Source organism: Lagopus muta, chromosome 14, assembly GCF_023343835.1.
Source record: "Lagopus muta isolate bLagMut1 chromosome 14, bLagMut1 primary, whole genome shotgun sequence".
NCBI lineage: Eukaryota > Metazoa > Chordata > Aves > Galliformes > Phasianidae > Lagopus > Lagopus muta.
Window position 1 is genome coordinate 3,068,209 of NC_064446.1, and position 25,874 is coordinate 3,094,082.

At 41.1% G+C, this 25,874-nt stretch overlaps 1 protein-coding gene across 1 annotated transcript in view; it reads right to left on the minus strand.

Annotated features, from left to right (window-relative positions):
• Positions 1-25,874, minus strand: part of LOC125700426 (ran-binding protein 17-like) — a 136,472-nt gene that overhangs the window by 15,482 nt on the left and 95,116 nt on the right. The window contains 5 exon segments of the mRNA XM_048960980.1: positions 14,295-14,421; positions 14,891-15,097; positions 15,376-15,589; positions 19,812-19,909; positions 24,805-24,887. The gene's annotated coding sequence lies outside the window, so the exon portion shown is untranslated.

Consider the following 25,874-nt stretch of genomic DNA (forward strand, 5'->3'; position numbering starts at 1 on the left):
GCAGCCCTCCTAGCCCTCCACCTCTCATGCTGACGCTGCTTGCCACAAGGCAGCTGGGGTTTGCAGGCAGCCGAGCACGAGCTCCAAGCGTGCAGATATCTGCCAGCAGCAGAGCCAGGGCACCTGTACCTCAGCAGGAACCAGTAGCAGGGAGAAAAGCAGAACCTGGGTAATTATTTCACCCATACTTACCTCAGTTTAGCCCTGATGTGGACAGTCAGCAGGGACAGGGAGGAGACCAGGCTCCCAAACCAATCCTTGCAGGAAATCAGGCTTTCAGAAACCCAGCACCATGGCTCTAACCACTGCTCAAGGATCTTCCATAAAGCAATGGGACTGACTTGATTTGAGCAGCCTAATAGCACAAAACTTAAAAAGGCTAATCAAAGTATTAATTACCGATCACCAAACGCACTTCAAGCCTCCTCTGTTTTCAAATCATTCATAAACTGATTCTAATTTCTACTGTTGAACAATTAGAAGTGTTTTTGCTATCCCCGTGAACTGAACTGCTACCAAAGCCATTGTGAATAAACATGAAAGACGGATGATGAAGATGGTAATAAGCACATTGCTACTGTGTTTTGAATAGTCACCGACACTTCTTAGTGAATATCATCTTTCACAACAACAACAAAGGATAAGAGCACGAGGCTATTTCATGCAGTCATCAAAACAAAATGCACTGAATATTATATTTCATACTAAATACATTACCCTGGCAGTTTGACACTCAACATTTCAATAGATATTGCGTCTCTCTCAACATTCTCCCTGAATTTCTGCAGATGGACTTTTAAGTATCAATGGAAGATTACTTTACTTGTCACACTAAAAAGATTTTAAACGATGGCTGCACACACTTCATTTTTAATTTTTTTTTTTTTTAAAGGGAAATGAATCACAGACTCAAAGATGTGGTGACACACAGAGGTCAGGCGCCATGCGGTGCTGGAGCCCTTGGTGCAGTGCTGGCTGCCGATGGTCCCAGCGTGCCCAGCAAAGCAAGGGGAAGATCTGATGAAGCTACACTGTGTTCACCTAAACCATGCAAAGCTCAGCTGAGCTAAATTAATGGTGCGCCCAAATTGCATCCATCTGTTGTGATTTTTATTGTTTTCTTTTTAAAACTGTGCATGTTCTTGGAGATTCATAAATGCAAGAGAATCTCAGTTTTCAATGGAAAAAAACAAACAAGGAAGCACGAGGGAAAAAAATGCAACCAAAGTTTCCAGAGATCATGATTTCTAAAGACCCTGACAACACAAATAGCTCACAGGATCACAAGAAACCAAAGACAACAGCAATCTATTAGCCTGGGAAAAGTGTGGATTTTGAGGTACCATCCCAGAACTCCAAAATCATGAATCGTGCCAAAACGAACAGGTTGGAGCAAGAGGCCACCAAGCACTGGACCACTCTTGTGCCCAGCAGCAATTAAGCATCCTTGTAAACGAGGGCTATTCTAGAATTTTACATTTGATTCTTTTAAATGGAGGAAGGGGAGGGTGTTTGTTCATCCAGAGTGAGTTTCATTACTCACATGGCAAATCTGCCAGTAGCAGCTCGTGGAATGGATTGTTACCTTTCCCTATCCATTTTGTAAAGATATTGCTTTCTTTCCAGACTGCAAGCATCACTTCTAACTGGATTTTGAATTATAATGTGAACTTTACAAAATTATTGGTGCTATTCATATCGCTAGTTAGATTGTATGGAGTGGCAATATTTTTTGCCCTTCCCCTAACCAGCACCTCTTAGTGTTTTATATGAAAGCACCGCGGCCAGCAGAAATCGAACATTTCCAAGTAATGTAAAGTATTACATTGAGCCCGGCAAACAAGGAATAAAACATTTTTTATACTTCTACTTAAACTTATTCGCTTTTTGAAAATATTTATGCAGCGCAGGAGGCAGGATATCATTGAGAAATGCAGCCTGTCCCTCTTCTTTAATTGAAACATTTATGCTTTTTGTTCCGCTAACAAAAAGCAACCAGCAGTAATAACGCAAGATAAACACACAAGAAACTTATAGATATGATTGTAAAACAACATCACCCTAATGCTTCCATTTAATTACCTTGAAATGTATTCTATTTAATATTCATTACTCAAAAGCCAATTTAAAAGAGAAAGAGGTGAAGGGACTTATTCAGAAAGACGGACTGTCATTCACTGCAATAGTTATCTAATATACAGAAGTTAATAAAGCAGATTAATCTACAAGTCCCTTTAAGCCATCACTGAGTTTAGAACAACTGCCTCTTTGACCCTTAACCCTCCCGCTGTGCACCAGTAGCAGGTGCCAGCTGCACTGAAATGATGGCTGCCGCGCCGCAGCGCAAAGTCTTTTCTTACTTTGCTTCTGACCAGCAGCTGACCCTGTAGGAACGATTGTTTCATGTGCTGGCCTAAAGGCTACATAAACCAGTAACTGATAAACAAAAGCATACATACACCAGCTGCCTAGCCCGAGGGTGCACATCCAACACTGACACCTCTAGCACTCTGTGCTGCGAGCCCAATTGAGGCTTTTTGTTTCCACACACGAATTCTGTACAATACTTGTTACTCTGTGGCCCCAAACTTCTCTCCGTCCCCAAAACTGTTTGTGTAAGCTGCAGCACAGCTTGGGTGATTAAGAGGAGATTCCCAATTTGATTTAGCGCCATTATTAAGAGCGTGAAGTCTTCAGATACATCAGTAATGATGATGCATTTTAACATTAAAAGTCTCAAAATCAAATTACTCAATTCACATGACAGCGAATCACAACAGGGCTTTAAACAAAGCAGTATCAGAAAAGACTCCGAGCTCATTAATATTGTTTGATGTCTTTGCTGACAGCGCTCACGCGGTGAAAGCGGTGTGCTTAGCAATATTCTGGAGACAGAGCCCGCTGCTGCCCTTCCACATGTGCAGAAGAAGTGTGTGTGAGAGCAGGAATTGTATTTTTCATTAAGATAAGGTGGCTCTGACATAGTTATTTTGCTGATACAAATTACGCAACCGCAAAAACAATCATTGTAATGATTAAATGCGGTTATGTACATGGGAGACTACGAGTGCAAATGCTAACGTATTTAAATGGGTTCCCTTCATTAAAAAAAATTATATATGATATTAAACCATCAATCAAATCGAAACACTAGAGTCTAAACGTATTGTCACTGGTTAAAATAAATGACTTTGAGACTGAATTTTGGCTCACTCAATATGGTGCCTTTTCTGTTGCTTAGCCACCCAAGTCTCTGCTGGCTTGGGCTACAGCTGGTACATCTCCATCGCTTTCAATTAATAAAGAAAGTTGTGATAGTATTGGATAACATTTCTAAATTGTGCTACGGGGTTGAAAACAGATGTCCCTCTGAAAATGCCTCTCACTGTCGTATCAAAGCATTCAAGCCTGCAGAAGCTGAGCACCCTGCTCCTGATTCAGCAGAGCCTCTGAGCACATTTCATTTTAAGCACAGGAAAGGCTGCACCTGTGGGTTTGACTGCTCTTAAAATTAAGCATGTGCTCCAACACGTGGCTTCAGGTGGCATCAGGTGCTCGCTACTCAGCTCCCGCACAGCTGACCTCTGTCAGCACAACCCGGATTTCTTTCTGTGATGTGCTCACACACAAGTGCTTCTGCAGGGGTTTTTCTGCAGGAGGCATAAACGCACCTTCTCTTGGTCCTTTTATTTCAGTTACTGTGCATAGCTCTGCGCTTGCTGAACATGGCACTCAGGTCTATCTGAAAAACAAACATCACCAATTTTATACAGAAAAGGGAAAAAAAGGAAGGTGGCACTTGATGATACGTTTTTACTCCAGTAATAACATGATTTTTCACTGCAACTGCCATTTTACTTTCTGGTTTACGAGTGCTACGCAGTGCTGCTGCGCTGCTTCATGCTGTGCACCTCTGTCACTTGCAGCAGTTGGACGTCACTGGCAGCTCTCAGCAGCCTGTTGAGGTTTCACCCATAAGCACAAAGCAGCACATCCCCCTATTACTGCCCCGCTGCCTGCCTCACCCTTTCCACATCCCTGCCCCTGTTCCTTTGCTGCAGCCCTCCTCACCCAGCCGACAAGCTGAACACCTCCCTGCTGCACACTGGGTCTTGGCACAGGCACCGTGTAGTTCTAATCCAAACAATTGTACTATGTTTGAACACAGCAAAGAAAAAAAGTGCACGGGCCTATCTGAAGGCTTCTGCTGAAAATGATGCACAGAATATGACCAATGTGCAACACGCTGTCCCGTTCCTTCCCACGTACATAAAGCCAGGAAAGGAGGGGATCACCAAAATCTGTGGAGCCAATCCACCCTTCCACACCCAGCACAGGCATAACCTAATGACGGCTGTGCACACAGCGTTGTATGCCCACCACTTGTGGCTCTGAGGGATGCTTGTCAGAACTACGAGTGAAAGATCCTACAAAACAGATTGGTTTTTGGAAAGAACTAACACAAATAGCACTTCTCCCTGCTAAAATTGAATTAACAGCTTAATGTGTACAGCTCGACGAGATGAAGACACAGGTAGCATCTTGAAACCCTCAAAATTACACTTTCATTCATAAAGTAGAGAAAATATCAGCTTCAACTGGTTTAGATGACATTGGAAAGTTGCTCCTGAAATAACAGCGTGACAATAAGAACCTTATAAAATTATTTATTAACATGCTTAAAGCACAACCCAATATAGCAGCAATAGCTGAATGTAATAAATTTCTATCCATGCATCTCAGGTTACTTGTCACACGTATGTTCAGTTCAACTGTAAGGCACAGACATAATGCTGTTGTGTGCAGATGAGACTCAGACTGAGCAGCTCGCCCTGGGAACGAAGCAAAAAGTAGAGCCAAAGCCAAGAGCCACTTTTATGCTTTAAAAGGATGCTGGTCCTTACACATAAATATGAAGTTGTTTTGCTCCTGGTTTCTATTGTTCCTGCCTTTGTACAATCATACCTGCTTACTAAAAAGAAACAAAAACACCCAGAGTTGCTATGGGACGTTTCTAAGCAAACAAAATATGAATTAATAGGCTTTAATTATGTAACTCCACTATCCTAGGAGCCTGAAGAGGAGCACCTTGGTCACGGACAACCACCTATTTACCAAACTGCGTTCTGATGCCTCATTTAATAGCAAAAAAGTGCTCAGCTGTAAAGCTTATAAGCCAAGCTCTGAAAGAACGCCAGTGCCATGTCAGGTACTGCTGAGAAACAGTAGGTGCCTGCAGGTTCTGGGAGCCCCAGCTTGCTGCCCCAGCACCTACTGCCAGCAGCTCCTCCTGCAACCCCGCACCAAGCAGCGGCCCCAGCCCCTCCTGCTGCAGAGAAGGATGCTTGCTCTGTTCCTGGCGCCATCCTGCAGCAGCTCCTGTGGTCCCAATGCTGGCACTGTGGCCCCAGAGCTCCATGTCTGCCCCAGAGAATGATTCCCAGGCCTGCTTTGAGAAGAGCTCGAACATCTCTGCTGCTTTCAAGGAGGAAAGCAGTGCGTTCAGCTGACGGGACGAGCTGGGGCGGCCGCTCCTCCAGTGCTGCAGGAGATTTTAATTATCCGACTACTTCCAGAGATCCAACTTGGAAAAAAAAAGAGTTCTAACTAGTAAATAATTGCAGTTATCATTGCATCAGTTTAGTTTAAAGAGCTGACAAACCTCTCTAAACTCAACGCACAATTAGTCATTAGGGTCTAGTTTTTCAGCACTGTTAAGCAATTTGTAACCCATTGCTTTTAATAGGGTTATGCATTACTTAACCGACACAGATGTCTTGAAAACCGAAACCGCTGGTTATGAAGCAGCAACCTTGTTCGTGAGCTGCCAAGATAGGCAAATCATCTCTAAACCCAGTGTTTAATGGCCAGCCGATGAATAATCAATGTCTCACTTTTCATCCGAGTGTGAAAATGAGAATAATCTAATCCATCGTCCCTCTGGTAAAACGTGAGGCCCTGGGTTCCGTTTCTATTCAGGGCTGATTTATAACCCAATGGAAACCTGATGTAAACATATGATCAATGAGGCCCATCATTGCTGATAATAACCCCCAACCGGCCCACTCCCTCATCTCAAAAGCCATCCCTTTAGGCTATTAGTTTCGTCCAGCTAATCCTCTCTACTATTTCTGCCTGCTGCTTTTACCTCGGCCATCCGTTCAGTCCGGCAGACTCAGAAGTAATTTTATACGCAGCAGAGAGCGGGTGGAATTGATTTTTCACTCAGTGCTCGGTTCCCATCTGAATAATTATCAATTTTACTGCCTCATAAAGGGAAGAGTCAAAATTTCAAATCAATTCAAAAGAGCTTCTGAGACTATAGAAACTGTGCACGAGAATAAAGGTCAAAGTTGTCAGTGACCTCGGGAGATGATGTCAGATATGAGTACACTGAGCAGTTGACATCAGAGGCACTCAATATGATATGACTAGTGCTAATGCAAATCATATTTATGCTGACTACTGGAGACCAGCCATTAATATTTAAAAGAGTTTGTGAAAGCCTGCATTCAAAATAAATATAACGTATTCCACAGAATCCGAAGTTAATAAAGACAGATCACCGCCTGGTCACATGCTGCAAAGTGAAAGATTACTGTGTATTAACAGACAAGGTCCTGCATTAAGATTGCCACAAATGCAGACAAGCCCAGAGCCTGGGCTGCTGTTCTGTCATTTAAGCTGGAATCATGGCACGCACGGTGCTGAGTAATTTGACATATCCAAATGCTGACTTCATTGCTAGCTCTTATGACACCCCTATTCAGCAAGTAAAACATGAGCACGTGTAAGGCGGCAAGGGAATCACCATATTTTGATAATGATGCCAATAATAAACATCATCAATATTCCCCCAACATGCAGTATCATGCCAAGGACGTACTAGTTACTTTTCACCTTCAATTAAGACTAGAAAACAAATGCAACAAGAACCACGTGGTGATGGCGACTGTGTGCCAGCTTGTACCAAAATGACAGCATATCTATTAGGGCAACAGAAAGATGACCACAGACATTTGCATTTTGTTAATAACTTCTGTATTGGCTAAAAGCTTCCAGTGAAACACGGCTTCTGAAACAGCAGCTTTGCAACTGCACGAGGAATCCACCGAGTGTGGTGAACACACATCTCCCCAGAGCTGAGTGACATTTCAAGGGAACGTGGCATGGAGCAAATGAGAAGATACACAGCTAAGAACATCCTCATCTTCTCTTAATGCACGCAGGCTGCGGTGAGCTGGACTGAAGTGGGAAGGGGAAATCTTTCTTGAGCGCTGCAGCAATCACTTCCTGTCCACAAGCACGAGATTTAATTTCTATTGTATTCACCTTTAACTGAAAAATCCATGACTCACCTACTGCGAAATAAAGCATTTGCACTCAAGAGTATACAGCTACTCAATTTAACATTTCATTATGGAAGTGTGTGGCTGAATGCTCCTACAACACTTTCAGAGAACTTTCCTTACCATTTTTTAAAAATAGAAATGCAATGATTATCTTAACACACCTCATTTTAGGAACGAATACGGAACACAAAGTTTTAAGATACTGTACAGCCAAGCATCTACGGTTTCCAGTATGACAGAAAATATCTTCAGCCTTTGGTTGTCATGAGAACACAGCTGAAGCTGCCCTGGGTTGCATGCCAGCCTAGGGAGATTTGCTCTGCTACTGAATTGTCAATGCTACCCTGGTGTGCAGTAACAAAGGGTTCAGAAATCAGGAATATTCCTAAATGTGATAATACCGCAAAGAAAAATCCAGTAATTCACCTGCTGTAGCACTTTCGGATTGTGCTGCATGAAATTAAACAATTTTTGTTCATCCTGTGAAGTTTCTGTACATCACGGAGCCTTGCTGCCCTCTTAAACTACGTGCTTGAAGAGGGACGTGCCAATGTAGTCTAAACTGGCACAACAGCTGGAAGAGGCGATTGTAGCTGAGTAAAAAATGAAAGGTCTTGAATTCTTTTCCATGAAATAACAAATAATTACATTTTACAGTACTCAGAGAGCTCAGATTTAAAAATCTATTTGACGTTAGCCTAAATGATACCATCACGCCTGGTTTTGGTATCTGAGATCAGTTTTGAACATTACTTTCAACAACGCATGGTATGAAACCTTTGCCATATTAAACCTTTCAGGCTTCTGAAACCCAACATTCTGTTTTGATCCACTTACTGAAGGAGTGAGATTCAATCAGTAGAGCTGCTCTCTGGCTTTTTCCTGAGCAGCACAGCATTTCTCTGCCCCCAAGAGCTTACAGTCAGAGTCAGGTGGGAAATAACAGACAGGCCACACCACGTAGTGACAGTGAGCACGGAGCAGCCAAGTGGTCACTCCAATTAACAATTAGCAATTCAAGGAGATTAAGACATATTACACCTGGCTTTCAACAACACCTCTGCAGTGACTAACCAACAGTTCAAAAATGTCCCTAACACAGCAAGTCATGACAGCAAGGACACTGCTGAAAAGCAGAAGCAAAAGCCACTTCATACCATTACTCAATGTTTCTATAAGTAAGGGAGATTAAGTGCATAAACCTATTTGCAGAGTAAATATGTCTGCCTGATTTATGTAAGTTATTTTGTTGCTAGGTGTTGCCTGCTGTGCTGCTGCTGCGAAAGAGGATTCTGTTCACTTTTGTGCCTCAGCGTGGTGATGGCAATGTGCTGGTCCTCGTTTCTCAAGCGCTCTCCTGGCCTTCTTCCTGACCATAGAGGTGAGCCCTTTCCCCTTCCCCCTTTCCCAGCTGCTGTCTCCTCCTGGCCTGACACCTGAGATGCTCCTTGGCCCCAGAGCAGTGGCTGTGAGATAGAGAGCTGAGCTGTGCCCAGCTCCAGTGCTGCAGTCCTGGTCAGAGCCACATTATTACACCACTGCTGGCCCTCATCGTGCCGCCACCAGCTGAAGCTCCCTGTGTGCACACAGTGCTTTCACGTGCTGGGCGCAAGCTTTAGCCAGAGCTGATAACCCTACAACTGCAAATATCAAATCCAAGTGAGCGGGGCGTTTAGGCCCCCATCCAGCTCCTACTGACTTCAGCTAGAACTTGTCCGGGCCTTTCATAGTTCACAGCATTTATTTTAGATGGGCCACTGGAGTAAGAGATGTGTGGGGGTTGCAAAAGGAATTAAACTGTTAAAATGCTCATTCTGAGGGAAAAGGGATTAGAAGGATCCAATTAAATGTACCTTGAATTCTTTAAACTACGCTAATTTGGAGGCCTGCCAGCCTTGCAGCGTTCATTTAAACACATCCCTCTGGACACCCAAGTATTTTGATCTGTGCTTGCTTAACTCCTTAAGCTCTGTGCTGGCACTATTAACTCTTTGCTATCTATAAACCAATTGCATTTTGCTACGATTGTTTTGAAATAAATGCTGAAGAAATGTTGGCTGGCAGTGAAGCTACAAAAGGTCTCCTAAGACTTGATCCTCCAAAGCTACTGGCTGACTTAGCAGCAGGAGCTGAAATCTGTCAACCAGCTCACAGGAACAAGCTCCAGTCTCCATTGGTCTCCATTGGCCCTGTGGGCTTACTAGGACCTAATTCAATGGAGCAGGATCTGAAGAAATGTCACCCACACAAAGCCAAGTTCACAGTTATGAGTCTTGCCAAAGTAAAGACTGGAACCTGGCACTCACCGTGTTCTCAACCAGAACGGTCCTGCATATAAACTAGAAATGCAATTCATGGTGGAATTGAATCACCATCAATAACAAGTGAGAGACTTGAAAATACATATTTCATAGGAGGGCTCTGCTGTATTTCTAAACCAGTGCTTAACTCTATTTCTTTTTAAATTGAATAATACAAAGTAAATCACTATCATCGGTTTACAAAACAGCAGTAGTTCTAAACATGCTGATACTGTACAAGCAGATATTTTACATTCGACAGTAAGTGATTTCAGCAGGACAGCAGACAGGTCTACGCTATCATTTGCTCGTGAGAATCTGATATAAGTGTTAAGAGCTACTTAAATTTGCCCATAACTATATATCAAATATGCTTCCCTATGCTCATTTTTCCTTTTGATTGCAAGGATATAAGAGACAGGGAGCGTCAAGCAAACTCCCTTGAATGACTCTTCTGGGCATGTGGAACCTTGTGCTGGAGCAGAAGAGCTCTCTCACTAAATCTTAGTGAGACAAGCAAGGCAACCAAATAAATAGAACAAACAAGAGCAACGAGGAGCTACCGATTCCAGGCGATGGTCAGAAGAAATGATGGAGAAGACATAATAAGGATAGAATAATAAAAGACACCGAGGTAAAAGCTTGGAGTAATCAGGAAAAAATGCAGTCAAACCACATTTCTCATTTCTGGTCAACTCAGCTCTACTGTCTGTGAACTGATCATTTGGACTGGGAAGCAAGCAGGCCGTGGTTACAGCATGTGGCTACAGCCAGAACCAGCCCCACGTGTGCAGCTGGGGTCCAGCAGCATTTCAGCAGCCCTGGTAGGCAAAACCAAGTGAGAGCCATTTTGCTGATAGGTGCTGGTGCTGGTGAGGAGACAGGGATGACAATTCTGGTGTCGGTCACCATCATGTTAACCTGGCTCCTTTAGTTTCTCCTTGCCAGCATGTATTTATTTGACATTAGCAATGCTGAATTCACATGCATTTTTTTCCTTTAATTACATCCACGTTTTTGCATTATGCGTGCAATTCCAATTATCCATTTTTTTGTATGTTAGTTTGTATATGTAGTTTGTATGTTAGTTTGTATGTTAGAATGAGTTATTTAAGAAAAAGCAAACAAAGAAACCAAGCAACTTTTGGTGTAAACAATATGACCAGAGCATGCTGAAGGGGAATTAGTTCTTTACAGCTTAATGACATTACTGAATCTCTGCAAATTAGAAGATTTTGTTTCGTTTTTCACATAAAGGTAAGGAAAGGGAGTTAAGTGATATCTTCCCCGTCCATCAATTGCTTGCAGTTCAATACTGGCATTATTTGCCTTTGAGACTAAACCTAGAAAGTAAATGGATTTAGCAATTTAACATCTAAATTAGGCAGCAAGACAGAAAAAATGTTTTGCTTTTTTCCTCAATGAATAGCACACTACACTATTAATCATACAAGAATTAGAAAAGCTTTGCAGAGATTAGTGACAGTATGCCAGGAGGACTACATTAAAAGGCTCTGATCCACTGAGTCAGCTGTGAAAAAGCCAGGTAAACACTTTAGAAGAGAACTATTGGAGTGTTTATCCTTGCAATAAAAGCTTAGATGAGGGCTTCCATTACAGCTGATTTACTGCTAGGGCCCTCCAAAGGAATACATATTCCTTCACAGTATTTATGAAGTGTGGAATCAAGCAAGGTATTTACTCAGAAACAAAATGAGCACTCCTCAGAAATAAGGATTTGGAGAATGTTTATCCTACAGTTGACAACAGTGAGAATCTCAAAGCTTTCACACATGTAAAAGGAATAGAGAAAAAGGCAGATATGGGTTTTTTTCTGCTGTCAAATGGAGGAGATTTCCCAGTATTTGATTTTTAAAACAAAAAGCCAGCTATTTTGTTTTTATAAACATTTCTGAAGATGACTTATACTTTCTAATCAGCTTAGAATACAATGACCTCCCTGATGATTTATAGCCCTGAGCCCTTCTATTCCAACAATGTTCTTATGCCTCTGATGTAAGAGGCAATACCTGGATAGACTTACTTGCCTATTTGCTAAGGGCAGGAAGGATGCATGTAATCAACTAACACCTAAGAAATAAATTTGTATTTCACTATACTGACAAGTGGAAATGCTCCAAACACCAAGATTTTAGAAGGGATAAAAGATAGAAGAATGAATCTTAAGAAAGTGCAGAGGTAACAAACTCCGAGATGATACCAAAATGCTGCAAACTCACCAAAGAGAGTCCACCTGGACGTGGCACTGTGGAGTGTGGGAAAATCACACAGTACTGAAGTAAAACTTCTGGAACATAAATGAGGAATGGAATGGTCCACATCAGCACCAATTGTTGAAACACTCAGTGTTAAGAAGCATGATACCAAGGAAAAATAATCCCTTCATCAAACCAACACAACAAGTAAAACAAGAAGCGTTTCCTAGCTGACCAATTATGGTAAGTGATAATTACTTCTAACGTGTAAGAAACGCTCACAGAGATGAAGGGCTGCATAGGCATTTAGGTAGAATAAAGAACTGTTTTAGAAAACCAGAGAACACGAGTGGAAAAATATGGTGGGATTCTAAAGGTGGTGGCAGGAACCAAGCAGGACCAGCCCTGCAGTCCAAGCTCCTGCTCAAAACAGGGCCAAAATCAGACAGGTTGCTCCAGATATCTGGGAATATCTACAAGGACAGAGGCTCCACATCCTCTGTAGGCAACATGCAAACAGCCGGCTCTGACTGACAGGCAGACCTGGCACACGTCAAAGATGAGAAATGGCTCCAAAGGAATCAGAGTGAAGAAAGAAAAAAGAATGAACGCAAAAAACAACAGCTTCTGATGGGCTGCATGGAGCTTCAGTGAAGTTTAAAAAACCCCACAAGCCTAAATACTTTCAGTCTTGCAATTTGTGTTTATTTTAGGTGCTTCAAGGTGAAATGAACACACTGGCTAAGCAATGTACGGTTTACAAAGGTGAGTTGAATTTTTTGTTGATACTTTTTTCAGAAAAGAAAGCATTCCTAAAAGTCATTCCTCATGATTCAACTCCCAGATACCTAAAGCACAAAACTTTACAACCACCACTGAAAACAGATACTTTTCTTACTCCTCCTGTCTGCCTCGAGAGGGAGATCAACACTTTTGAGAGGGGAAGGTAAACGGAGCACATGAAGGCTGAAGCTCATATAGCTTTTAAGTGTTCTTCTCTTTTACATGAATTCAAATTGGATTTCAAAGAGACAGTTAAAGTAAACCTGGTATGGTAGTGAATTATTAAAATGAATATATCCAATATCTCAAATGGAAGAGATGTGGTGTGCAGTAATAGCGGGGATGAGGAACACGGCTAAACTGGCAGTTGTCTGTCAAACAAACACTGAGTACCACACATCCATTTGCACACAATCAACAGGCAGCCTCGCAGCAGAACCAGCCTATAGGCATAAACTGCTGTACCATCATTACAGGTGACAAAGCACTCAAAATATCTGGGAGAAGATGGATTTCAGCATTATATAATAAAGTGACCTGAATACTACTTTACTGCTGTTGCTTAGCTATTCACTACCCATTTTCTTGCGAAGAGTGGTTTCCCTCTTGCAGCAAAAACTGCTGAATGTGTTTAACATAGCAAATGCTTTGTGAGCCTCAGTGCATTCATGCATTCCTGTGGGGCTTGACTGACACTTGGCAGTAATGAGAAACGCTAGCTATTATGGAGCAACATCCATACACACTAATGTTACACGTTTCTATTTTTTCCCTTAATAACCACCCTAATCAATACGTACTACTGTAGGGTTTTAAAGAGTTTCTCAGTCAAACACCATACAAATGCATGGCATTCTCAGCTCATCAGGACACAACTACGTATTTTTTCTTCTCCCAAATGCCCAGTCTTCTCTTCTGCATTCCAAATGAATTTAAGCTACCAAAAAAGAAAACCCCCCAGAACCCCAAAAATTCAGATCGTCATCTGGTTAAAGAACATGGAATAAATTGTGCAAGAGAATAAAATTAACTGCAGTCAGACTGCTGCATTTTTACTGTTATTCCAAGTATGCTCCTGTTACTCTGATTCTACTCTAAAGCACATCCAAGAAGTACTGAATAATTAAAAATCTTATTTCTTTTTTCCACTTACGAAGATATCTTTAAACTCCCCCAATCATATCACAGCAGTGCAGAATAAGCATTTTTTTATACAACAGCTATGTTGAGCAAATAAAAACAAACCCTAGCAGATTCCTGTACACGTACTGATAAATATATTTTACTTCTGAGTAACAAATGCATGAATTTTCAATACAGTCCCACCAGAGGCACCTTAATAATTTTAGCCATTCCATTTTTTAAGAAAGGATAACTTAAAAATACCACTATAGTAACCGACAGGTTCGATGTTCAAAATAACTCATCTCTGTTAACCAAAATAGCCACTTTCTTAAAATGTTCAAAACCTTCCACTGACGTTTGCCGTCCTGTTTAAGATACAAAGAACGTGCTATAAGGTATGAGCTACTTTGGGAATCTCTCCATTTACTTTGGAAAGTGCAAATAAACCTTAACCACAGCTAACAACTGTAATTCAGCTCCTAGAATTTCTTCTTCAGCAGTGTGTGAACAAGTCTTACCTCGAGCAGTAAGTCCTCCAGACACTGAGGTAAGGACATGAGGCTCTAAGCTGGTAATGAAATCCATATGATCTTGGGTCAGACATTCCAAAAGTGGGTAATAAGACTGGCTTAGCTTTCGATATTGCTGAAAATGAAAGAAGTATATGTTAGTAATAAATATGGACATCTGCATTAACTGATATTAATAACGTTAGCAGATCACAGAAGATCACATTTTTATGATGTGTTAAATTGTAATTTAGCCATTAAATCAGAACATTTACATAGAGAAAATATCTTCGTGTCCTTGGTAAATTGCAACTTTTCCAATTTACCATAGGATATAAACTACTAATTTAAAACCACCTCTGGATAGTATTGCCCTGCTTTGACATGCGACGTGGCCTTCAGTCCAGTGAAAGCAGTGTAACAGGCTGTTCAGCATGTCAGCTGGACAGGCCTGGTGCTTGTATCTCACCTTCTGCAGGAAATCTCACTGGGATTTATCACAGATTTCCCCCAAGCTCTCTCAGAGATGTATTCTCTGTGCTTCAGTGAGTTCCTGCACAGGCAAAAGCACCTGCCTGTTTGTTTGGCACAGTGAGCAAGCTTACTCTTAAGGACCTGTGTTGAGGAATGTATTTCTGGATGGCTAGGAACGTGCAAAATGCCTGCACTTCACGATACAACCAATAAACAGGTCTTCACTGAGAGAAGCTTTTCCAGTTGTAAGGTTTTCCTTCTTGTGATAGGCACAAATCTGGATGTTAACCATCTCTAGCTGTCCAGAATTGGTCTCTTCCAGCAAGAAAATGACAGTTCTGAACAAGAAAAGGAAAAGAACAAACTTCAGCTTAAAAAAAAATTTTTATTTCTCCTCACAAAAGCTTAAAGGAAATCCTGGTAAAGCTCCCCTTTCACATGGCAGTTTTATCACCCCTGTATTTTAGATGTCTCAATGTAAATCAGTCCAAGTAATCAAACTGGAAAATGCACGTGAGCTGTTCTAGACCCTTCTGTCTCATCATAACAATATAAAGCCTGTGGTGGTGTTATTCCATGTTTCAAGAGAAGACTCCCAAGATGAGCACTTGCTTACTAGCAAGTCACTGTGGGATGCTGAAAGCAGTGTTCTGACAAAGGCCTGAAGTACGCTGTCAAAGTGCTCGTCCCCATACGACTCCAAGAAGCCAAAGCGGATATAATTTCCACAACAGGCAGATTTGAGTGCAGAGTAACAGATGGAAATGCCCTGAGTTTCAGTGGATAAACCTGATCTTGTGACAAAGTCCCAAGAGAGAGGATCTGATCACCTGTTTTCATAAAAAGGAAGAAAGAAAGAAAGGAAGAAAGGAAGAAAGGAAGAAAGGAAGAAAGGAAGAAAGGAAGAAAGGAAGAAAGGAAGAAAGGAAGAAAGGAAGAAAGGAAGAAAGGAAGAAAGGAAGAAAGGAAGAAAGGAAGAAAGGAAGAAAGGAAGAAAGGAAGAAAGGAAGAAAGGAAGAAAGGAAGAAAGAAACTTCTGTAAGCAGCTGCAAATCCGCAGTATTTTGATGGCACTATCTAAGCCCATATTTTGTCTTTATTTTCATTACTATTCGGAAGGAAAAATTGTTTCTGCATTTACAGTAAAAGAATTGTTCAGTAAGCATGACTAGAACTGAATAGTCACCAGGGAATTAATATGCAAAAATTGAAATATACGCTGTGGAATTCCTGCCATTGATTTACACGCAGACCGTGGCTGAGTCTATCAGCGTGAACTCATCATCTCAACAGAGCTGCAACACACGGTTTTATAGTTGCTCACGCTGCAGCAAAGCCTGGTTTTGATCCATTACCATGATGGTCTCTTGGGATGGCTGCTGATGTATACACACACTAAATATATCCCTCAGAAAACAAATATGTCCATTACAAAAGCCTCTATTTTACCAGTCACAGATGGGAATGACTTTTTAATTAAAATCCATGTTTAAAATGTAAAAATAACAGCTTACTGTAAATATTTGCAGTTGCCACTACCAGGCAATAGTGGCTTTTGGATCCACCGTGCAGCTGCACAGCAGATCCCACTGCAATGCCCTGAACAAATCTGATTATTCACAGGCTTTCATCACCAAGTTTTTTAAAGGCTCTTGTCACAACGTCATCTTATTTTCACAGCATCCCAGTTTTAGTTTGTCTTCATGAGAAAAGTGCATTAGAAAAAAAGTAATTAATGGAATGGAGCTAAAACAGTTGGATGAACAAAGCTGAGATTGAGAGCTTCATCTCTACCATGAAGCAGGCTCACCAGGCACTGACCGTGGCAAGCCTGGAAGGTGCAGAAGCTAACCTGGTCTTCACTCTGTTAGTACTCAACAAGAGTTCATTCTTTTTAATTCTAACCAGATGAAAATAACACAAACTCAGGTATTTTTAAAAGACTTCCTACAAATAAAAGCACGAAGGTCTGCAGATCAGGTGCTTCATTTGCCTGCTATCTAACCAAGCTGTCATGGCGATTCTGGCACCTTGGCACACGGAGCAGCGGTGACCTGGACCATTACTGCTCACAGTTCCAAACACATCTGAGAGAGGTATTTGTGGGAGCCTGTTTTCCTTCTGTAATGGGCAATTCAAACATACTGCTGAAAAACCTGCATCACACATCACCCATCTCAGGCTGCCCACCATTGTTTAATACAAATGAAGTGTTATTAGGCTTGTTATTAAACAATCTCTCCACAACTGTCCTTCCTACCCATGCTAATTTTCACCTTAATTTTTTTTTTAAATGTTATTGATCGTTGCAAATCAGAAATTTACATCTCATAATGGGCAAAATACACACTGAAGTATCACTCCTTGGTGGTGTTCATGCAAACAGGGACAAAGGCACACAATACCGTTTAAAACATTAATGTTCTTTACCACTCTAGCAAGTACAAAGCACTTTATCCATCAGGTTCTAACAGAAGAGCAGACTTAAAGGACTGGGAGTACAATCAGGGATTACTTTGAAGTAGTAGCCAGGATTTGGAAGAGTAGGAATGGCATCACTGGAGTTATGGAAGGGAAGAGAAGAATCAACTTGGAAATCAGCTTGGAAAGATGGTCACTTAGAATTAGAATTAATTAATAACAATTAATACTTACGATGAAAATGCTTTCGTTACTGAAAATGACCATATAAGCACTTGAAGGCTACAGACATGAACATAATGCAAGTGGGGAAGAGGCTGATTTCCAATGACTGCTACTGGATAGAAATTCATTTGAGATGGTGTCAGATCCATTCTACTACGAATGACCTGCATCCAAAAGCTCCTCTTCAAAAAGTTAAACACAGTAAAATATAAAGAATGTCTTCTACTGTACTTGGATATGTTTACTGCAATACTTTTTATTTACATATAATCAGGAATGCAATTAAAATAAAGGTCCTACAGGTGTCCATTTAAGACATCCCAGTCAGATCATTATTATTATTATTATACCTCTTTGTGACACGACCAGGTCCAGTTAATGAGAAGTTTAAGGAAGTTCCAGTTCTGCAACAGTTGACCAACCAACCAGTCAGCACATGAGATGAAGAGGAAGGGCACACACCATGTTTGGAAGCCACTATGTAAACCAGTGAACAACTGCTATGACAAAAACGTGTCAGAAAGGTAAGTGTGCTGTAGGACACCTTGTCTGGTTTTGTGCACTACTAAGCTTGCTACTGAAAACGTTTAATAACACCAATAGATACCAAACTTCAGAAAAAGACAAAGTTCTCAATCCAAGGAAACAGCACTTGATCCATAGCTGATCAATCCATGGCACCATGAAATCCTAGCTCCTTCAAGAACTCAATGTAATATGCAACAATAGATGGAAAGAGATGTCAAGGAGGCAACCACGTACTGTATACAGAAATTAATTGGAAGTTGATGGAAAAATGGAACGATGAGGAAGGAAGTTGAAAAAAACCCTAGGAATCCCTTAGCTCGGGAGCATGAATTATAGGAGTTACTCCAGGGCTGGTCTTCTAGCATTTTTATTACTTCATAAAAAAAAACAAGCAAAAAAAAAATTCACTGGATGATTATAGCCTTAAATCCATTTATCAGCACAACACATTCCATCTAGAAGGGCACCAACCCAGCCTCACCCCAGGCAGCTCTGGCAGGGAGGAATTCAGTGCCCATCCTTTCTAATGAAAACACTGAGAAGAATTAGTGACGAGTGCAAGATTAAAAGCTGTTTTTTGCAAGTGAACGGAGTCCACAGAGAACTGTTCTGCGTTCATGGACTCATTTTAAAAGGGCCTAAGAGTAGGAACAGCTCATTTCAAATTAGCAGCAGAGGTGAGAGACCTTGTGGTCCCTGTTACCAGTGCCCCCAGCCATCAGCCTACAAGTCAATAGATACTGTGCTGCAACAGACTGGTGTTTTAGCATTAGTTATTGAAAAAAAATATCAAGTACGGTGCTATGCCTGACCAGATGAAAAAGAAGAATGTTCTACATGTAGCATTTAGCTGGAGCTTCAGGGGAGTTTTTTCACGCACCATGGATACTACTGAATGTAAAGGAATTTACTGAAGGAGTTGGGATCAGGTCCAGAACAGCTACTGAGGGTACGTTGACATTTATAATCCTCACAGCAGAACACTGAAATGCAATTTCATAAACGATTGTTATAAGAAATGATTTAAGGAAATTAAGCCACCATAAAAATGACCTTCAATGTAAAGAATTTTTAGATGGTATTTGAAATTCACAGCTCCTGTCAGAATGGAAACTGCAGAAACCAATCAGCAAACTTTCAGAGTTACTGCTGAGGATTAAAAAGTCAAATAAAAAGACAGCTTAGGCCAAATCCTTAACGAGGGAGAAACAGAATAATGCAAAACCTTAAAAATAGGCCGAGTTTCAAAATTAATAAGAATTTTTAATATAACTTTTTGCCCTGCATTTGCCACAGCAATATGTTACATGCAAAGTATTACAAGCTCCTTCAGCCTCAGAGATGATACAAAATCACTGCAGGGGTCAGAGAAAGAATTTTAAAGATACTGGGTGTCACTGGTATACAGGAAATTAGTGTCTGCGTTTGGCTGGCAGTGTCAGCATCTCAGCACTTTGGGAAGAAGGAGCTGTAGGAAAAATATGTGTGCATGCACAGGAGGAAGACAAAGGCAGCTACAAAACATCTCGGGATGCTCTGACCGAAGATAACATCGCCGTGCCTCAGAATCCCGCAGGCAATATGCTCCAGAGCTCTTTGCACAGCTCATTCCCTCAACCCTCCTCGATGTGGGAGCATGTCAGGACAGGCAGCTTCTCTTTCATGCTCTCGCTTAATTGCTTTTACAGTAGGAGCTATAATACAGAGATGATTTCCTTATGGCTGAGTTTCCGTTAAGCAGGGCATGTTCTAGAATTCAGTTCAATAAGCAGCACTGGTAATAATGCAACCAAATAATGTTTTAAAGCGTCAATTGGATTAAGCTGAAAAAAAAAAAACAAACTTCAGTAAGCTTAAACAGAGGTTGTGAAAACTTACCATATTTATAGAGGGAAAAATAATGTTCCTTGTCTTTTCCACTTTCATATTTCTTATTATTCATTACTGCCCCATAAAGATGAGTTTTGAATGTATGCCTTCCACGTGTTCAGAATGCCAGGGCAGGATAGCAAAGTGGCCATATATGGAAAACAAAAGGAAAACATGAATCGTAAAGATGAGAGCAGAACTTCAAAAACTAATTTTTAAAGCCTCCAGAACAACAAAACGTGCATTAAAACCTCTCAAAACGGCACAAGCAGCATGAATAATGCCAAGATAAATTTGCCAAAAGAAAACGATGATGAAATCCGAGTCAGTAATGAAGAACAATATATTATGGAAGCAGCATTGCAGGAGAGAGGACAACAGATGAACAGCAATTGAGAACAGTGAGCAAGCCACTTGTAAGCAAATCCACTGATTAGAAATACCTGCTTAACCACAGCTCGGAAGAAGAAGTGCTGTCTTATGAAGTCGCTAGCACTGAATGGATCACCACACTAAGTTTGGAAATACGTGCTCTAGAAGCAATTTAAAGCTCATTAGAAATAATTGTGTCTGGCTACTGGAAAATGTGGTAAAATTTAATCCACATCCAAATGCTACCTGGGCTGTGAGAACAGGAAATTGTTTTGTGCTACTGTGGCTAACCTCATCGCTGACCCTGAGCAGTAACTGCTACAACAGCTGAAAGCTGAAGCAAAATTAAAAACTTACATCAAAGTATATCATGACAGAATGTAGATAAATAAAAACAGCATATTGAAAGTATTATTTTTATGTCGGTCTTCTATAATGAAAGGGAAGAGGTTTACTAAAATGTAAAGCAGCCACAAAACAAAAATAGATGGTTCCAGGACGTGCTGAAACATAAATCCTATACAATTGGGAGTTCAAGAACACAGTGAGGAGACTTGCACATTCAGAATTAAAAGTGAGATATACTGGCAATGAAGAAAGGTGGACCATAGTATTCAATCTCCTTTCAATTTTCTTCTCTCAGCTGTTTATTTTACATCACTGTATCACTCAGTCTCAAGCCATAATGGACAAGATCCTAACAAGGATAATTGACCATCTAAGTGCCTTTTGCATCGTATGCCAGGGTTTACATCTTTGGAACGCATAGCATTTGTAAAGACCTCTTAGTCAGAACTGCCCTCAGCATGATGTCATTACTGGATAAACCAGCAGCCCTAGTCGCAAAGCCAGACCTGCTAAGCACAGCCACACACTTGCTGAAGTGCTAATTTTCACATTTTAAATTTTGCTCAGCAACAACTGCCAACGCTGAAAGTATTTTGAAAACAGTTGTTGGGGACTTTTTTCCTGCTTTTCACTCAAAAATGTGAAATGAGTGCACACAAGTCTAAGGGAAAAACACGTTATGTGTTAGTCAAGAGATGTAAGAAGATTTCAGCATCTCATATCCATTCATGCACACCCTAACACCACAGCACCAACTTTTTCCCCACCTTTATTTCAGCCTGGCACAGATCTTACAGAACACACACAGTAAATGGAGGTTCCAGCTGTACGTAAATGGACATTGACAAGCTTTGCAAGAATTTTAGATGAACAGAAAAGTGATGCACAAGTTTACCAGCTGTTTGGTTAGAAAAGTTATTCCCATCGAAACAACAGCCCAGCGTTTACAAAGAACATATATATATAAATTTGATTCCCATCACATAAAACAAGCTGTCTTTGTAAAGGATCTGTGCGTTCTCCAAAACTGCTCTGATTCTGTAAGAGGAGCTCAGCATCCAGGGCAGAGCAAGCAGGAGAGGTGAGGGGTAGCGAGCCTGGTGTTCAGGCTGGGATTGCCAAGACAGGCACAGCTGGGCCTTCAGGGGACAGGAGAAACTTCTCAAGGACGACAGGAGCCTGGGCACACTGTATGTGAACCCACTGCATCAGTGGATGAACTGAGAGCGAGACTGAAAGAAAGGAAGGACTTGCCCACAAGGACACCATGAGGAAATAAATGTTTACTTCTGTTTTGCCCTCTCTGTCTCATCTCATCACTCTGTGTTTCTCTTAGTTTAAAAAGGCAATTACTACAATTTGGATTATAATCAAATCCACCCTGAGTTTCAAAAGTCTTTTTGATCAACTTTGAGGAGCTCCCTGTAAACTGCAGGCACATACAGCAGGGCTGGCTGACTCGATAAGATAAAGAGCAAATGCTTGCAAATGTCATTTCTTGAAATCCGCAGTCCGTCTTCTATTTGTTCCCTAATGCTTTAGCCATAAAATCATGCTGAAGGTGAGAATCTCAACCATCACGTTCAAAATGTTAAGTTTCTCACACTCATGACACAGCAGACTCACAGCGCTGTTCAGAATGAGACTGCAAGCACTGCTCAAGAACACTGCTGAACTTCACCATCGTCACTGGGTTTGCATGGTCATCTTTCCCAGCACATCTCCAAAGACCACGTATGTTTAAAGGAGAAGTATCGATTCAAAAAAAGCCATGCAGTATTAAAGACTAAAGTTTTCCTTAAAAACAGCACAGATTTTAAGGTATTCAGAAAGACATTTCAAATTAACGAAAACTCACTCGGTATTGTTGTTTTTATAGGGATCTAACCACACTAATGAACCCTTACCACACATTTCCAAAAGAGTTGTGTCCATTCTTTCCACTGAACAGAAATCTCATCAACTGCTAACTGGCGATAAATGCTAAAAATGTTAACAGCAATCGTTCCAAGGTGATTAATGACAGTATATCTTGAAATACTTACAGTGGGCAGTAAAAACCTCCCAGAGTGTAAACCAATGACCACTTCAGGAAAGAACTGCAGCAGTTTGAAATATCGCTAATGCAGGCCGCTTATTGCAGGGCTCACAGCTGAGCCGAGGCGGCCGGCAGGCCAGTGCTGCCCATCTGTGCCAGCACAGAGCCAGCTGGATTATTGGAAATCACTGCTTTCAGAGGCTGCTTCAGCTGACTGCGCTGGGGGCTCTTTCATGTTCATTTTGCAGGGAGTCTAATCCTGGAATCAGTGTTGACATCACTCAAAGAAGAGAAAACGTGAACAATTTCTCTAAATATCTCTAAGTGTTGGAAAGATACTGCTGTGACCCTGACTCTGATGAGAATATGAATGCATTTTAAAAGCAAAACACACACAAAAAAATTATACAATTACATGCACACAAACATTGAGTAGAGGCTCTTCTCCCTTCTCCATATCTTTCCTCCAAGTTTAGTTGACAGGTGGTTTAAGATTTTTATTTTGAAGGAAATTAAGAGCACTTCTTTTGCTACTGCAATCTGTACTGAGTAAAACAACATTTTTCCATTGCAAAACAGTTATGGAGGACAAGGAAGGGAATTGTGGAATAAAGCTCTCACATCATCACTTCAGCTCTTCCTACTACACACAAACTGATGCCCACACATCCCTCACAACTGTTCACAAGAACCAACATTTAACTAAGGGAGCAACAGGTGTTTGGACACAGCCTTCAGCACACGCTGTGGCTCCACTGCTTCATTTACATCTCAAATCTCCACTGTCCTGAAATTTCCTTATACAATGTCTAATTAAATCCTAGCATGAGCCAAAAGATGCTGTCTGGTCCCTGTGCACAAGAACTACCAATCCTTCAGGACTGAGAACTTCATGAATTTCACACACACATACCCACAAACACACACGTTTTGCATTTGAAAGCAGAAGGTTTCTTAATGGAACATTTTGTAGACCTGAGTTAAGAATGAAGAAGACTGGGGCCGTGTGGCTGACAAAGCAAGGATCACAGACTGGAGGCCCACTGCTAAGATAACGGGATGAACAATCATTAGGTATCGTTTCAATAAGAGCAGAAATGATGGTAAAGGCTGATTGCAATTAAAAGGAAATGTAACGGCAGTGGGGTCCAGTACTGCAGGACAAGCGAGCTTGAAGCTCAAGATTACATTTGCATTTCTTTATATCATCAAAAGAAAATTTCCAGTCATTAAATGCAAACTATGTATAAAGCTAATAGAAACTTTATAGTAAAGTCGGAAAGTTTACCTCTTTCTTCCCATACCAGGAAAACCTATTTTTTTTTGTTTTAATCACAAATGTACCTCAGAATATAGCTAGAAGGTTTGTGCCAGCTTAGAATGTGGCATCTTTGAAAAAGAAAACAGAGAAATGTTTTGGCAAGGAGTGAGAGTTAGATGGATAATTTTCTTCTGTCCTACATAAATGCATTCTGCATATACTGTTCCCATACCCTGCAGTTCAAAAGCAGATTACACCCAAAGGGTTTTTTTACAAGCAGCCATGTAACAAACACAATTTCCAGACCTAAAATGCAGCCCGAATGCATTGAAAGCATATTTGATGTACCAGTTTTCTCTCTTGAAAAGTAGCAGGACATTTATGGCTATTTCCTCATACACAAATCACAAATTTGCAAAAATGTTGGTAATGTTCCTTTCAAAGTATTTAGGAAGTGAAATTTTAAGCTGCAAAGTTAGTTGGAGTCTATTACGAACAGTCGGTGTCACAGACCTGTTGCAACTGAATACCTGAGTGGGAACAGTAAAATGAAGCAACTTATTATGAACAGTTGTAACAGTGCTCTAGGGTAAAGCTGTTATGGTCCTATTATGTCTTGGAGCTGCTGGAATATAATTTGAATATATAAAATCAACCCACACCTATCAATCAGTAGCCGAGATCAAACACCTCACGAGTATTCGTATCTTTGCTGAAATCCATTTACAGCTGCTAAAAGAGCTGTTGAAGTGATACAGGCAACAGTGCTACATGAACGCATCCCCATCTGTGAAAGAAAGGAGCTCCAAAGGTCTGCCAGTAAGCTCTGCAGCCCACAAAGGGCTGAGATGGGTGGTAGTACATGGCAGTCCTGCTTTGTTCTCTAAAACTCAGCAGTGGCCAGGGATAGGAACTAACAGGATTTTTGTAGCACGAGACAGAAGAAGAATGACACTGCAGAGGAAATTTTAATGAATACCTACCGTATGTACAAATCATTTCACTAGCTTCTCTGAAGAGAAGAATTCCATTTGGAGATGATCCATCAAAATTTAAACGTCGTGACCTGAAAAAAATAACAGTAAAAGTGCTCAGATGGTCATCAAAACAGAAAACTGCAAAGGACTCAATAAATTCTAGCTTTCACTCCAATGACGTGACTCTAGTTATCTAAATATGGTTGCTTAAGACACAGTAGTGACAAAAGAGGAAACAATTTTAACCAGAAATGGTGACAAGACAACACATACTTCCCTTCACGGTGACCCGTGAGCACCTTGTGCCTGCATACAGCTCAGAAGAATGATGCAGAGTTCCCACAGTCCAACTAGTTGGGATAACTTTTACTCTTGCTTGTTCCTAAAATCAGCCAATCCCCACAGGTTATTCTGCCACATAAAATTCATGGCAATCAAAAGCCAGTTCTGTGAGTGTAAATTGCAATACATGCATTCTATGAACAGTCAGACCTTAAGAAGATGGAACCACGATCTCTCTCCTGATGCAAACACTTTAGCACAGCCAACACAAACCGTTTGGTCCCCAAGTTGGAAACGCAGCAGAGTTATTGCCAAAGTCTGCTGTATTTGTCTATTCTCTCTGTGATACAGAATTTTAACTTCCAGTTTATGCCTAAGTGAGAGCCATTTAGAACTTAAAAATTGATTTTCAACACAGATCTTAAGTTTCTGAGTAACTTTAGCAAAAACCTTACCTTTAGTGCTGGTTTGTCCTGAGCAGGAAAGGAGCTGTCACTGCGAGATGTAACACAGAGCACCCCTGGCTGACCCATTTGTTAGTCTGCTTTTGGTGGTATGTGGACTGTAAGACCCCTGTCACAGAGACAGCAGTCGCTATCTTTCACTGCTCTAAGTCCAACTTTTTGTTTTCTGAGCCCCTTGAAGCAGCGCCCATTGCTTCAAATTATGGAGTAAGTCTGAGTATTTACCAGTAAACAAAACGTGCCGCATGCAAAATATTTGTGGATTCCACATGCTCAAAATGATAATGGCTCACAGAGGCAAGAACAAAAAGAGCACATCTTCTCAATGTC